Consider the following 19,343-nt stretch of genomic DNA (forward strand, 5'->3'; position numbering starts at 1 on the left):
ATCAAATAAGTTAGTGTAATTTGCCCGCTTTACCATCTAAGACAGCCAGTGATAGACCAAACCAGAAGGCCCTGAAGATAATTGACATCCCATGATCCCCTGTATTTTAAATTTAAACAAAAAAACGTACGCATAACAGGAAGTGGTTTCGTAGTTAAATATAACGTAAAAGTAGGTCGCAGACGACAGCAGTGGATAATGACAAAGCGCGGGAAACTAAGAAAACCGTTATTTAATGGTTCCCGGAGTTGGAAGCAAGACAAAAAAATCAAAGAGAACTTAGGTGAACAGTGAATACAGTATCGCTATTAGCTTTTTATCAACTGTCGCAGGAGGTTGTGGTTGAGACAGTATTATTTAGATAGATTTCTGATGATAAAAGAATCCTAGACAAAACGCATCTCTTGTTTGGATTCTAAGTTGTCTCTCATTAGATCATGTGTTGAGATTTCAGTGGAAAGTTAAAAGAGGGAAAACTGATATTTGAAAAATATGAGATTCAATATATAAAAGAAAATCATGTTGTGTTTTTAAATTTGAAACTATGGTCTACCTGTCTGTATTTCTTACGTTGGTAATGAAAATATTTGTACATGTAATGTATATAGCAGACTCATTTACTGACATGGATAGAATGTTAATGACCGGGGGGGGGGGGCAGTGGATGAGGGTTTAAGCGCTTGAATTTCGAACCTGGGGTCCTGGGTTCGAATCTCGGTGAAGACTGGAATTTTGTATTTCGGGATTTCTAGGGCGCCCGTGAGTCCACCAAACTCTAATGGGTACTTGACTTGAGTCGGGGAAAGTCAAGGCGGTTGGTCGTTGTGGTGGCCACATGACACTCTGCTCGTTAACCATTGGCCACTGAAATAGATGACTTAAACATCATCTGGCCCATAGGTAGCAAGGTCTGAATGAGAATTTTTTTTTTTTTTTTTTTTTTTTGTAATGACCGAGTGACTTAAAATGTATTATCTCACAAGGATGCTGAAAGGTTCTTAATGTCAAGTAGCAGCGATGCCAAGGAAATATCTTTAGAAATTATTAGCGCATAAGGAAAACAAAAAACATCAAACGAAGTGTACTTATGTCGTCTGCTGAACGTCCGCGGCATTCAGTCCGAACTGTTGGCCAGTAAGTAGCTATCTGCGTTTCCCCTTGATCGAGACTTTGGTGCAGACGGGGCCAGGTTTAAGCAAACACCGGGTGCCCCGTGCACTAAGAGTACACAGCAGGTCTGGTGCATGAAAAGCTAACATCGGCCCCCCTTTAATCAAAAGCAGCCGCCCCCCCCCCCTCCATACCCCCGCCACTTCTTTCCTCTCGTCTCCTGCCACATCCTTTAAAGAGTGATCGATGCAACATTAAAGGCTTTTTTTTTTCTTTCCCTCGTCCTGCGGAAGCTTCTATCGGAACTTCCCTAAAACTTATTTATAGTACGATCGGGGATAATACCAAATCAATTAAAACGAAAGTGAATCAATGTTTGCGAGGAGAAGCAGTCGCCGTAGCGAGGGCTATTGTGAAGGACCCTCATTTGCATACGCCGCTGTTTTGACGGTCATGTTTTCCTATTCACGTGGTCTATCCATGTTTTCTTCCCCCCTCTCTCTCTCTCTCTCCCTACCCTCTCTCTCTCCTCTTCTTCTCTTTCCGTTATTGTACTGCAACGGGAGGTCACGTGTTTAGCCAAGCCTCATGAATATTCATAAAGCACCGGACCGCACACGAAGAGAGAAAATCTTTAATTACGCTTCTAACAACCGCATTTTTTTTTATTTATTATTTTTATTTATCCTGGTGAGTACTTGCAGCGCAAGCATTTTATTTACTGAAGTCCCACACAAGGTAATCTCCCCCCACTCCACATCACAACGTCAGTAATAATGAGTTCTGTATGCGTCCAGTGGTTTCCGTTGTCATCAGCGGAGGATTGGGGAAAGTATGGGTCCCACTAGTCCATTCACAAGGGGCCTCCTTTGCCCTCCCCCCCCCTCCACTTCCCGATGTTGTTCTTTACCTACCACTCACTGTTGGTGTTTGTCCAATTAACCTCTCCCCCCCCCCCCCACCCCCGGAGCACTTGCACCAACGGTCCAGGAAACGGGCTCGTGGTCTGCAGTTATTATGGTCTCGACGTTCAAATGTGGGGCGTGGCTGATGTAATGACGAAGGTAACCTAAGGTGCGCTGACTGGGGGCGGAGCCAGGCGTGTCAATCACGCCAGTCCTGACGACAGCATAAGTATAAACATACACAATAAGCCGTTCATGAGTTGCATCCTTTCTGAATCAAGTTGGGGTTTACAAACTGCGAGCCTGTCTGGAGAATATCGATTTTACTAAATTTGTGCTCCTCATGTTATTTTCTCCGCAAGTTCAAATTTCTAAATCTAATTACTGAACACTAAGGACTTTGCATTACTAATGAGCTGGTATTACATACAAATACATATCTGCTAACTAAATTGGGTGGTCTCCCTGTCCACCCTGCACTAAATGAGGCACGCAAACATTTGTTCTTTAACGATTTGAACTGAAGACTTTAGCACCAAATCATCACTACAAGATTTGCAGAGTCAAACATAAAGGTCAGGGTCACTTTTTTTTTTTCAGCCAAAAATAAGACTTGAGGCTCCTTGCGTGATCGTGACCCAAGGTCTTTTAGATGGCTCCGTTTCGGATGTCAGCAGAGTGAGATCATATTGAAATTATGTGTCGGAGATTTGTATATATGTATATATAACTATGTGATACGTGAAATAATGTATACTCCTGTTATGTAAAAAGTGTGTTTATATATAAATTAAATTTAAAGATTCATTGTGGTATTTGTATTTTGCATAATTTTGATTTTTGAAATCATTGTGTGAATCTCATTGTCTCATATAAAAGTGATGCGAAACTCTTTTTTTTTTTTTGGTCCAGCGCCATTTTTTATTTTCCAATCAATTAGTCGTTGAGTCAAATAGAAATCCTCCATTGCATCTTTAGGGTTCATTACAAATGTCTTCCTGGCCGGGCAGTATGCGCTCTGGACTGTCGTCTCGATCGTCCTTAAAACGCAACAACAACAAAAAATAATTAATGTATTGTAATATATTAATCTCCCCCTTCTTATTGGTCATATGCAAACAGGGGAGAAGACTGGAGTTGTACTATTTGGATAGGTCTATGGTGCGACCATATCAAAAGGTTTTCTGCATCCTTTTTTTCACCCTATATTTTCCTGCTAGTCTTTTGAACACCAAATGGGCTGCAAAGTTCCACGAGAGCATCTCTTCAAGATCGGGCCACGAGGGAAAAGTGAGAGCACGAATTAGGATGTCCCTGGGGAACCGGGCCAGCTTTAACTCCTGTCGGGGATTCTAGCAATATTTTTCCAATTACTGGCAAGGAAAAAAAAATATAATTAATTGCAGTTCTGAAATTAAGATGTCAACCCTCAATGTCCACCCCATCCCACGTTTCAACTTTTTTTTTTTAAAACTCTAACCTCCCCCTTCCCTTTATTTTATAACTCTAGCCTCAAGGTCAGGAAGTATTCTGCCAATTAATCCAAGTTGTAAGTTGCAATGCAGACATGAAATTAAAACAATTATGTTGGAACGTGGCGCAAAAATAAATTACTATAATTTGTCTTTTTCTGTTGTTTTTTTTAAATCTTTTCATACACTCTTTTGTTCAGCATGCCAGGTTCTGAACGCGCATTTCCCCCTGTTTTACGCACCATTTTGAACCTTCTCAATTTATAATCCTTTCATTGAATATATGTGTGCTTAATAATTTTTTTTTGTTTTGTTTTAAGAAAGGTGTGTAAACCAATTTAGGTGGCGGTAGGATTCGAACCCATGATTCCAAACTATGTCAAGGGCGCTATATTAAAAAAAAAAATAATTTGCCAACTAAATACTACAAATTAGTTTGTGTGTTTCACCCGAAAAAAACTAGAAATGAGATTGTACGGTGCTAGCTATCCAATTAGCTATTTATATATATCCGCTACATAATAAACTGATAGTTTGGCACAGCAATCAAGTACTCCCACACTAAGTACTCCCACACTAATATTAATTTTAAAAAACTTGTAGCACTAGTGTTTGGTGGTTAAATAAAATAAATAAGGTTAACTCGTTAGATTGTTTAATAGTTAATTTCGGCTTCATAAATTAGACTGTCATTGTAGCATTTGAAAAAAAAAAATTCCCACTTTCAGACCTTGTGATCTATAGGGCAGATGATGTAAAGGTCATCTGTTTCTGTTGCTCCCGGTAAACGAGGGTGTCATGTGGCCAGCACAAAACCAACAGCTTCTACTCTTCCCATTCGGAGGCGCGCTGGAGATCCCGAAATAAAAATTCCCCAGTCTTCACCAGGATTCGAACCCGGTACCCACTGGTTCAGAAGCCAAGAGCTTTACCACTTAGCCACCGCGCCTCCGTGTAGCACTTGTGATTTGATGCAAAACAAAACAAAAATTGTTAAATTGGGATCTTGCATCATTCTCAATGAAAGACCCAATCTTTCCGACAACCCCCCCCCCCCCGACTCCTACAAAGTCTGTTTACTTCTAATTACTTTGACTAGCATCTAAAGTAGCACGTCGTTATGGACATCACGTGATCTTAATTAATCTCCCCGTTTTTTTTTTGTTCACTATTAAACACTCCAGAAAAAAACAGAACAACAACACAAAGAACATTTTAAAAAAAGTAAACAAAATCTTGATCTTATTCCTTCCTCCTTCGTTTAGTCTTCACCCCCCCCCCTCCGTTCTATAGATTCCAGTATTTTCTAAAACAATTCCCTTAACACAGATGGTGTATTGTCAGTGTGCCATTAGGCTACCCCCCCCCTCCTTTTCCTTTGTCACACCCCCCCCCCCCCACGCTCTTTTCCCAACGCCAACTGATGTCCTCCATGCGGCATCGCCAAGAATTAGAAAGATCAGCCGCTCGACACAGCTGGACATCTCCGGCTACGACAGTCAGGGCTTTGTTTGACTCCCTCCCCACGCCCCACATCTCGCTTCCCCCCCCCCACCCGACCCTGTGCTCACGCCGGTCCGTCAAGGCGCCCCATAGTTTTGTCCTTTTAATTCTCATCAAGGAGGTGTACTGTTCCACTCCATGGACAATGAACACCCCACGGAAGCGCCGCAACACAAAAACAAGAAACCCGCCGTTAAAGACCAACTGAAGAGGTTTTTTTCGAAATTGAGATAGCGATTGATTCAGACAGTAGATAGCATCAAAGTTAGTTCCTAAAATTTTGAGATTTTAGAAAAGCGTATTTATATTAGAAAAAGTAATTTGAAAGTGGAAAAAATAACGAGATTTGAAAATCAGCTTCAATGGCCGAAACCGGAAGTGACGTCTTGTAATGGACTGAGAAAATGTAAATAAAAATAGACATGGCTGGATACGTTATTGATAGCGATTCAGATGATATACTTATCTAAATCTAGCTGTCAAACAATTTTAAATGATACTTATCATGGAATGCACCAAAATGCCCTGAAGATAGTCTTCTACTTTTTCTAAATATATTATAGAGCAGACTATTAAATTAATATAATTATTATAGTTATAGATAGATTAATAGATAGGACTTAGACTTAGACTACTTAGACTTAGGCTTAGACTTGACTTAGACTAGGGGGTAGACAGTCACTTATGACTAGATCTAGATAGTAGTAGATTCTAGATCTACTATAAATTATAATAATAAACTATACTAGTATACTAAAAGTATAATAATAAGTCTATTATAATTTTTATTATAACAAAACTAAATGATAAATGGATAGATCTATCAGCTATCTATTTCTAGATCTAATTCTAGCTAGGCCTTCTAACACTTTTACTAGTCACTCACTAGATCTAGTTTATATAATAATAATACTTGACTTTGACTTGTAGTAATACTAATAGAGTTTAATACTTATACTAGAGACACTAGAGTAATAGTTTATAAACTAGTAGATCTAGAGTCTAGAGTAATCTAGACTAGCCTCTATCTATGTTAAGACAGTTAAGTCTAAGCCCAGTCGCCAACATTTTTTAATGCTTGAATTTGTATATCTCTGTAATAGTACTAGTAACTAGATCTAATTGTAAGAGTAGTAAGACCTAATGAGTAGTGTCCTAGCATAAAGATTATTCATAGATATAAATAAATATTATATTATATTAGTCAAGGACTAAACCTAAAGCCTAAGCTAAATCTATAGAATATATTTATAAAAAAGATCTAATTCTAATATAGCCCTCTACTAGCCCTTACTATACTTATTAATAAGGCTAGACTTTAGATCTAAAAAATAATAAGTCATCATTTATATTGGTAATATTAAATATGTGACATGTCTTTAAGTCTTAAACTTAAACAGGGTCGGTCCTAACGATTGCGGGGCCTTATGTGAAACTGATTGCGCAGGGCCTAGTCTGGGTGGGAATAAGGAAAATAAATGGAAATTAAGCTTTTGTATTTTAAAAAAATTCGACTTTGAATTTTATTCAATCTTTACTAAGTACAAGATTACGATCAAATTAACTTTACTTTACAAACTTTGCAACCTATGGCATATTAATAAGCCAGTCACTTTTAAAGTAAATAAAGTATGGAAACTTCCGATTAAAGTGAAAATTTGCCTGATTATTACATTTTATTACATAAAAGCTGACAATGCCTTTTATCGCGCGTAGGATTAGCGTTTTCCGGAACGAATGACACCCACAAATGACAATTTTGTCTATTTTTCAGGAGATTTTTATGAGCTTTCATGAGATTTCCAGGTTTTATTTATACCGGTGTATATATATATATATATATATATATTGCAATTTAACAATTACACCTAGAATTAGCGTGGGGCCTATGAAAGTGCAGGGTCCACTGCGACCGCATAGGTTGCAGTGGCTTAAGACCGGCCCTGGTCTGAAATATATTAGATTGCCTAGACCTAGAGTAGAGTAATTTATTATTATTAAGAACAATAAGAGTTTGATGTTTATGTTAGATCAGATAATCAGTATAACATATAAGATATATATATATATATAACCACTAGTTCTATATATATGTATACATAATTAAGTATAAATGTTAATAATTAAATTTTTAAAAATCTATTTTACAGAAAACATATGACATGTGGCATACAGACAAGTTTACTAGATGGATCTTTCATCATTTTGGAAATACAAGAAGAGTTAATATTCCCTGTTTCTATTTTGAAACAAATCACAGAAACATTCTACAATTTTATTTTATATAATAAATACCAATAAATGTAAATACAAAATCACATTTTAAAAGAGTCCTTCATTATACACACAACATTATTTTAGTATGTTCCTTTTCACTTGCTAAGTTTAGACAAAGCTTCGAATCAGGATTTAATATTATTATGTCATAGCCCAAAACTCCAGCAGAATGTTAGTTAATGGCAGTGGTCAATGTTTGAACCTGAGACCACAGAGAAGACAGTTCGGAGCGCAAACCACACAACTTTCTGCGTTTCGAAACGTATTGAAATTTGGTCATTTCTATGTTATTGCAGTTTTGAATGTCCATTGCAAGATGACTTGATCTGCAAAGGGGTTACATTTTAAAAAAATAAGAGTTGGATCTCATTCTTCGAATGATGCTACTTATTAGAAATTGCAAGGTGGAATAGATATTACTCATTAGAGGCCAAAAGAAAATCCACTGCCGAGGGAAGACGTAGACGTCGTAAAGAACATTTAAATTGACCACCAGCTAGGGCTGCGTAGCCATGGAAAATACTGCATTCCTCATTAATCTTTCGACTCGACTGCCAGCCTTATTTATTTAACACTTTAAATTATGAAGAGCTCTGCATTTTTTAATAACAATAATATATATATTCAGTGATTAACTGGCAATAATTGGGTTACTAAAATTTAATAAAATGAGTTGCATAACTACATCAACAGTAGCCTATATGCATTACTGAATATTATATTGATGCCACAATTTATTTTCCACTTCCCAGAGAAAAGAATAAAAACAACAACTCCTTTTCCAGTAGGATAATCTCTTCTATTTATAGTCTAAACACAATTTAAAATTTTGTTACAGTTACAGATTAACTTGCTAACTTAACTATCTAATGATTCTATTAGTGAGATAAATGAAAATTCAATTTTTACATATAGATTTATAGAACTATTTAAGTAAGAGTGTAACAAAATCCATATTTCGTATATTAATAATAATATAGAATTGGTAGATCTAGGTCTAATTTTTGCCTGTTTTTAGAAATTTAGATCTAGTAGATCTAAATCAGACTACCTTTAAGTCTAGGTTAAGGTTAAAGCTATTTGCTAGTGTTGTACGAGGTTGTGACTCTATAGATTCAAACTAAATATAATCGTGTACTACAATAACTACATTGAATGAGCTTAACATTGTAATTAATGTTGTTCTTTCCCCATATCGGGCCTATTTAGGGACGGCTATAGGTTAATAATCACTATTCAGTGTATAGATAGAGTATATAATTTTAAACTTTGTTTTTCTAGATTTAGGCCCAGCACCTCGATCGGATCAGTCTACATAGATCTATATAGATAGGTCTAATCTCTAAATATCCAATAGGCCTACTACTATTACTAGATCTAGACTTCATCTAATTAAATTTAAATTTAGGTCTACTTCATACATCATTAATGATCTGAGAAAAGAAGATCTAGCTCTTGATCAAAAGCAGTAGATGTAGAACTAGAATACGCCTGAAGCAGTAACATAAGCCATAAATTGCGTAACTTGACTAAAACGAATTGAGGCGCGCGGTACTGCGTGGGCTGAAACGCTGTTCGCTTGACTAGACCAAGAATAAGCCGACAAACAGTAGATCTAACATGCAAAGCCATAAATTGCGTCATTTGACCTAATTTCCCCAACTCTAACATCCACTTTTTATAAATTGGTGTGTTTTAGTCGCCTTTGTTTTCAGAAACTGGCATTCCAGTAAAAAGGAATAGGGAAATAAACTAAGCCATAAACTGAAAAATTTGACCTAATTTCCCTTAAACTACGTCATCGACCTTGGTTGTCTGGGAAATACTGATCTCGAATGGCTTCGAGATTGTGAAATTTAATAGTCCCTAAAACGCACATTAAATTGCTTATATCTAAATAATTACAAAGAATATATGTCTAATATTTCGTATGTATGTTTTTTTAAGCATTATGAAACTAAAAAAAAGTATTACACCGGTTTCCGCGTCCGACCCCAAAACCTCTTCAGTTGGTCTTTAAGAAAGAAAACTGGAGCATACAATTCAAACTTACCAGTCCACGTTCGTAAACGAGAAATGACGAGATCTGGATGACTGAAACTCGTAGGCTTACCCTGAGTGTGGGGTGAGTTAAGAAAACGTGTCATACCATATTAACAGGGCAGGATTTAGACTTGCTAAGGCCCTAAACTATTTAAGATATGGGGCCCCTTTGTTTCCTTGCTTTTTCTTCTAAATGTTTGAAAATATCATCGGAACCATTTTTAGTTGGCCCATAAATAAGTGAGGGCCCTAAACTTTATTGCTTAAGTTGACTATAGGTAAGTCCGTTGAAGAAATAACCAATGAAAACAATTACAATTTTGTAAAAGTCATTCTTAAGTTCGTTGAAAATTTCATTTCTTTAAAGGGCAAGGACTATCAAGTCTTTGAATGCTTTTACGTGTGTGTATGTGTTTATGCTGATGGGTTTGATTGCCTGAGAACGTGGCTCTGGATGTGTAACTGTGTCTGTGTGTGTCAACAGAATTATCACACTTGGAGTGTGGTGCTTTACTAAAATAAACAATTTTCTACCTCTTTACAAAGACACTCTATACATTTTTTTTTATTTTGTCATGACCTTTAAAAGGTGGACATTAAACACAAAAGAACAGACGCTAGAAGGAAGTAGACAAACTACAATAGTAGTTACAGGTTTCAGTAAAAAGGTAAAATTTATGTTTAAAAGTGTCCGCCTCAAATATCACAATCACGCTCACCTTCACCAAATCCCTTAGTCTGTTACACTGTTGCAGCACCATTTATGATATGTCGACAGTCTCTCTCCATTCCTCTCTGTCCTCGACCTTTGATAGAATCTCTTTCAGCGAGAGGCCAGTCCATTCTTTTATGCTCCCTTCCCATCACTTTCTAAGCCACTTCTTCTTTTCTCTGGTACAGTTCCATGCAGGAAGGTCTTTGCAAGCCCCGAGCACCTTGTGATAATCACTTAAATTTTAAGTTTGCATTTTTCGTCTGCTGTCAACAGGTCATCGTGGTGCCCCGCTGCCATTTTGGATCATAAATAAGACTTTAGGCTCTGCCACGTGGTCAAAACAAATCCCAGAATGCCATGCGCAGATCTATTAACTATGTACAATTTCATTGATAGGAAAATGGCTTCGATTACATTAAATATATCCAAGATACAAATCATAGAGTGAAAAAGCGACAAAATATACGTGAAATACGAGCGTATAAACTCAATATTTTATTCCCTCGCTCGAGCTTATATTTTTTTTCCCCCTTCGAATATCTCATGAACATCTTAGCACGCGTAATCCAATAATTACATCCAATCAGATACACGGGAATACTTAATTGCACGAGGCTACCTCTAGCAGACGCCAAGGGGAAATAAATATGACAAGGATCATGCAGATAAAAAAATATACATAAAAAAAATGTGAAGGAGGGATTAAGGAAATTGACTGGATCAAAGGGGACATAATTATATCATAAGTTTGATACTTATTTAAATTTAGGACCACGATTAACAAAAAAATTACATAAGAAGAGAGTTATAATTTTCGAAGGTGTTTTAAAAACTATACAATAATTGGATCTACCATTAAGTGAAACAAAAAATAAATGTTTTTTTTTTTTCATCATTTTGAAAATGATAATGCTCAGAACTTTAGAACCTAAGGAGTCTCGAGTTGAAATCCTTGAGAAGACTGTTGTATTTTTTCCACCTTCGGTATCCTTCTGAAGCCTCTGAGTCAAGCAAGCTCTAATGGGTTCCTGGCATACAAAAGGGTTGGTCATTGTGATGACACCCTTGTTAACAGTCGTCCATCGAAACACAATGACATGAGATCTATCTTTACATTGCACTAACAGTTTTTAATGAATAAATATGAATGGTCTCCCAAATAGAATCAATGACGCCCTGAACTCGATTGGGGGAGAAATGTTACGCACGTCATTCTATTCTATTTGAAAAATGAACAATCATCGTGAAAAGGTGACCAAACAAAAGACGAAACAAACCAGTTTTAACAGGAATTGACTCCAGACGAATTGACCAAAACGACTACATTCGTAATAAAAAATGACGTCCAAGGTCATTGGTGTAAACGGTTCACCAACCGAACGATCGATCTTTTATGGCGTGACCATTCAAGCGTAAACGACCGTTGCGTCAGAGGTGGCGTCTATTATACACTTGTAATAAGCAGTTTTATCGAATTGATTATCAGGAAACTACGACTTTATCTTAACTATGTCTTCAGCGTGAAAAACAATCAGTCTCTTCGTCTGTTACAGTTTGGAGTCAGACTAATTAAACTTCCCCGCTGCCGATGGCTAACGAGGAAACAGAGTGGCTAACACAACGAACAACCGCCATATTTTCCTGAAAAATAACTCATCGAACCTGCGTCAAACTCTGGGGTGCCCTGATTAAAAATCACTGCCTTACCCGGGATTCAATCTTTAGACGATCGGTTCGGGTGTCGGGCACTTTACAAATGCTCTTTTTTTTTCTTTCAATGACACTAAATGTTTCAAATAGTGTCCTTGTATCAAAAATCTAAAACTAGACGATCGCCACTAGACGTCTGAACTCTAATCGAGTTGACAGTTGAACTAACTTGTTTGTTTTGCTACAAAGCACAAGAGCTACAAAGGCAGTCAAAATTACAAATAATAACGATATAGAAATTACCAAGAACCAAATCAAGAATCAAATGAATAGTAATAATAATGTTAGTTAATATAAATCGAAATGCAGTTATCGTTCTTACGTCAGTCATCGGCGTCACCACCTCCCCCTTTCATCTCCCACCGCCTAACCTTATTGCTATTTCCCCAGGACTAAGCAATTTGAACGTATCGCCCCTGGCTCTAACTCCACAGGTTGACAGTTACAAGGGCGTGAGCACAAAGTAAGGTTAGGAGAGGGAGGAGGGACTTAAAAGAGAGAGGGGGGGGTACAATGAGAAGGAGAAAACTGAATGAGTAAGATATGAGCTGAAAGTAAGTGGACAGACAGAAAGAGAGAGAGAGAGAGAGAGAGAGAGACAGACAGAGAGAGAGAGAGAAAAAAAGTGAGAGAATGAGAGACGGAAAGAATGAAAGAGAAAGAGAGAGAGAGAGAGAGAGAATGAAGGAAATGGTTGTCAATGGAGAGATAAAAGCAAGTTGCAGAGGTAGAAAGAAAGACTTATAGAGTGTAAGAGAGAGACTTGTAGAGTGAAAGAGAGAGACTTATAGAGTGTAAGAGACAGAACAAAAGTGAATGACAGAACACAAAAAAATAAAAATGAAAAAAAGGTTTTGTAGGAAAGAGAGATGGCTGTACAGTAAGTTGAGACACATCACTTTACGAATGTCCCTCACGGAAATAAAACTACGTACATATATCAGTTACGTGGTTCTCCTAGGTCAACCTGGTCCAGGAACCAAGGGGGGGGGGGGTTGAGGTCTAGTTGGTCATTATTTCCAATTCATCCATTCTAGTGGGTCGTAAGGGTTAACAGTAGAATTAATTACAGACAGACAACACCAGAGACACACTGACGAAATATTTAAGTTTGGAAGTTCACTGTAGATATAAATATCACGCTTCGCGCTTCAAAACATTTTTTTTAGTAGCGATTACATTGAATATGAAATCACCCAGAGACAAAACAGTTAATGCATTACCGGATTTGCCCTTCATAAGGCCCTAATCTATTGGAGATAAGGGCCCTCTTGTCATCAACATACGGAAATTTGTATCCTTTGCTTTTTCTTCAAAACAATATTTTGGGGGACCCCCAGGCAAGGGGGGGGGGTCTATGGGTTATAGATTATGTTGTCTATAGGTAAAGTCGGTACTGAGCTAATGGTAAGTCTGTTATTCTATCGGTGTCTCCGGTCACTCCATGTCCAACAATGTCGATTGAGAGTAGATGCTGCCATTCAAGTTATGCCTTTTTGCAATATTTTCAATAACACACAACAGATACACATTTTTCTTATTTGTATACGCAGATATTGATCAAAATATGGTTAGGCTGACATCTTGAAAAATGTGATCATAATAATAATTTAATGTATATAGCGCTGTTAACGAACACATTGCAGTCTGAGGGCGCTCAGGGCGCTAAGACAAAAGCTAAGAAGTGACATTGTTCAGCGCAACAAAAACAGATTTATTTTATGTTTAATCACATTTTTTTTAAACATGCCAGAAAACACAAGCTGCCAGTTTCTACACGATAGTGATGTAATTTAAAAAAAATTGAATTTATTCAGTGGCTGCCTTAGAAGTGCGTGGAGCCCTAGGCGAGTATCAGTTCTGAATATCAGGAATATATGTACCATGGGCTGACGAAGACAAAAATTATTTTTTTATTTCTGTTCTAAAAGGCTGCGTGGCGTTGTCCGCTTGTAAATTTTAATTTGTACAGACCGAACTATCGTTACGATTGGTGAGAAGCGTGGTCGAGAGGCCAAGTGCGCTTGAACTTGGCTTGGCTTGGCTACCTAGAAGGGGGCTCGAGGTTCGAGGTTTACTGAGCGCCTAAAGGCAGCACGGAAAACCAACTCCTAGATACCCCCTCCCCCCCACCGGTCCACAAATGAGATTGGACCAAAAGCGCTCTGAGCATGCTATAAGCATGAAAGTAGCGCTATATAAAAGCTATAATAATAATGTTGCTGCATTGATACACAGCGTATCGCATTTCCCGTTCATGTTTTTTTAACGCCGAGGAACAGAGTCAGACATTATGACACGCCACGCTCGACCATAGTGACGAGCTAGCAGAAGTGGAAAATAAAGTCGAGTGAGAGGATCAGATAGTGGCACGTGAGTTTCATGTCTGGGTATTTTTGTTTTTCTTTGCTTGTTTGTTTGTAATAACCTTCATTTAAAATCATAAATAATTTGTCGTAATGTAGACCCAGACATAACTTAAAGATACTGTTTCACGAATAATAGGGTTGGTCATAGATATCCCTAGTTGCAGAGATACTATCTTTGCCGTTAATTTTTTCTGTTATGTTTTTTTTTTTAAGAAAAGAAAAGATTTATTAGATTACATTACGGTAGAAGTTTTCAGTTTACAAGCTATTCCAAGTCTCTTCTTAAGGAGATAAGTATTACCGTAAACTTTTTGTTTTTCGATGACACAAAATTATGTTCAAAGCGTAAAGCGTCTAGATGGAGCCATATTAAGAATGCAAGGCGGAGGCTATCAGCCATTTTAATGGAGGCTACTAATTTACAATTAGACGGCAATCCTTAAATAATAAAAGCCCCATCATTGTGTTGACAATACAACGACATAGTCACACCATACTGTGTCAAGAAATAGACACATTACACCTGCTGAAGTATTTTTTCTTTTTTCAACAATCATATGACGGGCAGGAGGGGGCGAGAGAGAAAGAGGGTTCCTAACATCAGACCTATCTCCGAGTAATTAAAAAAAAAATGAGTTTCGCCCCTGCCGTGACCAACTATTGATTCAAAGCCCTTCATTTTTTTTTTATTATCTGTTCCAGCATCATTTTTAAGAGACCAGGAGCGTTGTTAATTACTTCAACGACATTAACCCTGTCCTTGTTTAACCCTCTCCCGCCTCAGCTTTCCCCCGCCAGGCTCTTGAAGCACTCATCCATCTTGTCGGCTGCTGCAAGGTAACTAGATAAACAGGCGGCGTCTTCATCGGTCATGTGATTATTTCCCGTTGATTTCATTGGTCAGAGAGACAATGACGGTTTCACAGCAAGGTAGTTGGCTGCAGCGGAGCCATAAATTTTGAGCTTCAAACAAGGGCTAAAAGGGAATCTTGAAATGGGTCCTTTACTGGTGCTATAAGATTATCATAGCCACTGTGACGTAATTAGTATTATAATACAAAAGCCTAAAACCAAAAATAAGTCAATAATTTCTCTTATAATAATGATGAAGACTGAAAAATGATATTTAATGAAAGGAAATCACTGTTATATTTGGAACAAAAAAAAAAAAGTGTAACCCCCTTTTGCAATCTCTTGGAGCAGACCACGAACGACTAACCACCCCAACCCCATTTATTCTGTATTCAATCCAACAATTGTTATTCTAAGCCGACCCTTCGTATGTTTTCAAAATGTACCAAGTAAGACAACCTTCGTCAAGTTAGATAACTCTTGCTACGTGTTTTTTTTTTTTAATGTAATGGCACAATGATAAAAACAAGAGTAGCTTCCATTTTAACACTCCATTTTCTGTTTTCATTCAAAAGCATTTTTTTTATTCTTTTCCTGAAATATTTCCATTAACAAAACCTGCAATTAAACACAAATTGCAATTAACGGATTCTCGTGTTCTTGCCTCATACCCAAGGCAAAGATAATGCTGTATTGTTATGATTTGTTTCGTTGGAAGGGTCTTACATCCGGACACTTTCATATCCAATTTTTTTTGCATTCGTGTGTGTGTGTGTGTGTGTGTTGGTTTCAGTGTTAATTTTCTAGGTTTACGCATTCCGGAAATGGCGTCACTAGTCACGTGATGGTAAGAGACACGTGATCACTGAAATCACAGTGTAAGAGGGCGCGCGCTGGTAGTGGTGTGTCCGCGAGACAAAGGCGGAGACTCAAAAAGAATGTGCACATCTACCCCTCAAATGTGCAATACAGCAAAGAGTGAAAATAGGGAAATCATAAATCCATCATTATAGTACGGTCAACCATGTATAATAATAGTTCTTGGATTAAATTACAGAATGACACTAGGAGGCGCGGTGGTTGACTGGCATCGCGCATGGCTTCTAAACCGGGATGTCCCGGGTTTGAATCCTGGCAAAGACTGGGATTTTTAATTTCAGGATCTTTAGGGCGCCTCTGAGTCCACCCAGCTGACGTTAGTTTGGGAAAAGTAAGAGCGGTCGGTCGTTGTGCTAGCCACATGACATCCTCGTTTACCGCGGACCACATAAACAGATGGCCTTTATGTTGTCTGCCCTAGAGATCGCAAAGTCTTTTTTTTTTTTAATGTTGATAACCTAACATTGTTCAACATTGTCGCGGCCCCAAGTATAAAGTTTTGTTGTACAAACAGACCAACCGATAGTAACTACAGGGCGGGAAAAATACTCAAAGGGGAGTGAATTCAGTGTATCACGATTGTCTTCTCTTCCCTTAAAAAAAGAAAACAACTAAAAACGTCACGATGTAGATCTCATTAAAGACAAAAGATAGACAAAAAAAAAGTACTCAAGATTAACACAGTCCTCACCCCCCCCCCCCGGGGCCTGTTTTACTTTTTTTATTCTTTGTAAAGATTTCTACGTCTGAAGTAAGTAAGAGGCCAGGTATTTACTTACTTGGCAGAGTCGTCTGCTGATAACAGAGCTACCATCCCGCTGTTGGCGGGTACAAGAAAAAAACAAACCGTGAGCTGTTCAGGCATGAAGTGGAGCTCCTGTATCACAAGTCAAGCAGAACGATCAAGATGTGGGAGAGCAACACGGTTCAGTGGCGGAGAACAATACATCTGTCATGTACACTTTCTGAGGCTACAACGCACGAGAAGATGGTGAATCCAGGCTAATTATATCCGAGTTTTGATTTCTTTTTACATTCAGAGCTAAATTTAACTTTTAGGTCAAGTGCGTACAGCATATAATAAAAGGAATTGTAATTGCAAGCATCCTCAAGCTGAATAAATGTCTTTTTTTTAATTAAACTAATTTTACATAGCAAATAAATAAATATTTATGCACACATATAAACACTAGATCTAGATACATCTATTTCAAATTCACGGTTAATATTACACATTGGTGTCATTGTAATCATTAGAAGAGTCTAGATTGAAGTTATATGACTCAGAGAATGAAATATTTATTTTATTCGCATTTTGTGTCAATTTTTAAAATATCTATTACCCAAGTGAGTTTGTAGTGTTTTGTAGCTTCTTGATAGGCTAATACAATCGAAATTAGGATGTCGATTGATTAAAAAAAACTTTATAAAGTGCTAATATGAAATGACAAATATTTTATTTAGTTATTTATTTTGAGCTTGGACTTTGGACAAAGTCCTGATTCGGCCGACCAGTATCACTAATGGTCTTCAATGAAGACGTCATCATTTCATGTCCAGTTATTATTACTTGATATTTGATTTGCATATGACATCAGACATCTGAAATGTGCATTTCTTCAGATCAACGAAATGTGAACTCAAGAAACTGTGCATCATTAACGTCATTAGCGTGTTTTTTTTTTGTTGCTAATTCACCCCCCACACCCCATTCTCTGTCTCTCTGTCTCTCCCTCTTTCTCTCTGATTGATCCATTAGTTTCGACTTTGATCTCTAATTAGGAAGACGGACTCTATTGCACTTTTTTTGTTCTGCCAGCCCCCCCCCCCCTATCTCTAAACAGGCCACATCTTTCTTGTCTTTCAAATCGACTGTATGTAAGGCTTTATTTCCTAATTTTAAACTTCAAACTGGGGCAAGAACACGCACACTAAGTCTGAACGTAAACAAACATGTAATCAAACACAATATACGCACACACACACACACACACCACACACACATACTCTCTCTCTCTCCCTCACACATACACAAAGATGGCCTAATATTTCAAAGAGGAATGGAAAAAAGGTACCACCCTCCTTCTCATTTCACTATCCTTATTTTTTGTCTTTCTCCACATCAAAGTGCCCCCCCCCCCGCACGCTCTCCACCAATCCTTTCATTAGGTCCGCACACAGCTATGATCTCCGCCAAGCACATTTTGATTTAGTCCTCCTGTAGAACAATCAGGTCCATATTCATTGGAGGTACAAAGACCAAATGAAGTCATTACTGCGAGCAAAGACATACATAGGAAATGATAAAACGTATTCTATTGTATTGTATAATATAATTGTATTATTCAACTCTTCAAGAAATGCGGAAATACCCGAAGTAGTAGAGTCTGTTCGAGATTAATTTTTCTTTCTCTTTCTCTAGCCAAATTTAAATTTATTTATTTTCTTTAAAAATTATAACTGTCAAACTGGAGTTTTCTCAGTGTCGCCAACGAGTTGGTAATTCTTTTCTCGGCGATATATATCAAATGTTAAATTTCTTGGAAAATCGTTAGAGCCGTTTTTTCGATATCAGTGTCCACCCACCTAGGTTTTAGGTTTTTGAAATTTCTACGAAGTTACGAATTGAATAGAGTTATTTTTAAACTATAAGCCTTACTGATACTCGTCTCTCGCTTCAACTCTTAATTCCTATTTATAAATTTAAACTACGTCAGACCAGCTCGCGGTTTCAACAGAATCTATTCAGCCTACACAACCAAACTATTCCGCCCACATTTACTCATGGTTACACCAGAAACATTACACACCATAACATGGCTTAGCTATACAAGAAGATTATGTAGAGAATGTAAAATTAACCCTTAGCCGTCAACTTTTCAGACCCCTCCCCCATCCCCACACACACACGTGGGTATACAGGAAGAAAAGTCTCCCTCTTCATCGGAATTCACGTTTGACAACAGATCGTCTACCAAATCTTGATGCGACATAATGTTGTCAATGTAGACATTTAAAGTAAAGAAATAAGCACTTGAGTTCAAACGTGTACGCTCCACGGGTCAACAAAATTTGCATAATATAATTTACTATATGAAACATTTATTCATTGGTCACTTGGGGGCGCCTGGTCTACAGTTACATAAAATTGTACAGGTAATCGATCCATGTGAGAAGGGGGGGGGGGTAAAAGGCACCCCAGAGACGCAGCCTCGTCGGTCACAAAGGATTGATTGCCTTTTGAGTTAATTTGACCTGCGAATGCAACAAGGGGTTTAGCGGTGCTTGGGGAGCCGGGAAGGGCTGAGAGGGGGGCCCTTTGATCTTCGATGGGACAAATTGTTTAATCACTGCCCTTTCGATTGGGAAAGTCCACACGGGCCCATAAATGGACGGTGCTGTAATTTTCAAAGCCCCTTTTGATTTTTTTTTCCCGAATTGATTTCCACGCCTGTTTGAAGTTTCGCAACTGTGTTCCCGAGCGCACGAGAGTGTTTAGCAGAGTTGA

At 37.8% G+C, this 19,343-nt stretch overlaps 1 protein-coding gene and 1 long non-coding RNA gene across 8 annotated transcripts in view; one reads left to right on the forward strand and one right to left on the reverse strand.

Moving 5' to 3' along the window:
- The window catches only part of LOC106061695 (uncharacterized), a 305,818-nt gene that overhangs the window by 169,753 nt on the left and 116,722 nt on the right, over positions 1-19,343 (reverse strand). The gene's annotated exons all lie outside the window — the stretch shown is intronic.
- Positions 5,190-7,310, forward strand: LOC129928654 (uncharacterized). Its single transcript, XR_008780116.1, has 2 exons — positions 5,190-5,396; positions 7,141-7,310. It is a non-coding gene; the product is annotated as an uncharacterized LOC129928654 (long non-coding RNA).

Source organism: Biomphalaria glabrata, chromosome 10 (genome assembly GCF_947242115.1).
Source record: "Biomphalaria glabrata chromosome 10, xgBioGlab47.1, whole genome shotgun sequence".
Taxonomy (NCBI): Eukaryota; Metazoa; Mollusca; class Gastropoda; family Planorbidae; genus Biomphalaria; species Biomphalaria glabrata.